The following is a 1015-nucleotide window of genomic DNA, read 5'->3' as shown; positions in this document are numbered from 1 at the left end:
CCCGCTTATCGCACCCCAGGCAGAGACCCCCACCCTTCCCCAGGGCTGCCCGGGCGGCCGCGCTTGGCTCCGCCAGGACAGTTCGGTTTGCTCCGAGCCACTGAACCGGGGCAGGTGCACCAAGGGGGTTGCGGCAGGGACCGGGGCGGGCGCTGGCCTCCCACCGCCTCCCGGGCTGAGCCCCGCGGCTGCGGGGAAACGCAAAGCATCGGCAAAAGGAAGGAAAAACTCCAAGGAAGCTGGAAGCTCTCGACATAGTTAAAACCCAACATTGCTCTTCAAAATAGATGTGATTGCGCTCCTTGTGAGTCATCGAGCAGAGACACCAAGATTGCTTTGTGCCAGGGACGAGCCCGGGCGCTGATTGTGTGCCGCCCGGATTTGTATAAAACAGACCATGGATGGCATGTCAGAGTTTACAGCTCGCATACATTTTCAACAGTGAGCTTTGCAAAATGTATCAATGTAATCTCTGCCTCCTATATTCCGTGTTGATTAGACACGATTTCTGGCTGGATTTTCAGAAAGCTCAAGTGCTTTTTTAATCACTACAGAAGCTCATTATTGCTTTCCAGTGACTCTTATGTCCTTCACTTCTCCTTTCAGATTAGAGTCTATAGTCAGATGAATATTGGATGATTTCATTACATACAAATGCAATCAACAGTTTTGCATAAATTTCTCCTCTTTTCTTGAGTTTCAATTGACCTCAGCACCCGTGGAGGCAGGCGCAATACACATGTAAATGAGCTGGCGTTGCTGCAAAGACACGGATGCGGATGCGGAGAAACAAGATAAACTGTCAGATAATATTCAGGATTTTTAAGAGATCAAAAAATACTTCCTTGTTCAGCCGAGCCGTAAAAATGGCACCTTCAGCTGCCGGGGAATTTACTTTTGTTTTGCTCAGTGTCTGGCTGTGGACAAAGGCCAGGAGTGGCACCGGCGGCCAAGCGAGAGGCTGAGCAGTGTTGGGGCGGCCGGCAGCGGCAGCAGCGTGGGGATGGGAGCGGGC

The sequence above is a fragment of the Pygoscelis adeliae genome, unplaced genomic scaffold (assembly GCF_000699105.1).
Source record: "Pygoscelis adeliae isolate BGI_AS28 unplaced genomic scaffold, ASM69910v1 Scaffold619, whole genome shotgun sequence".
Classification (NCBI taxonomy): Eukaryota; Metazoa; Chordata; class Aves; order Sphenisciformes; family Spheniscidae; genus Pygoscelis; species Pygoscelis adeliae.
This window is presented reverse-complemented; position numbering follows the sequence as displayed.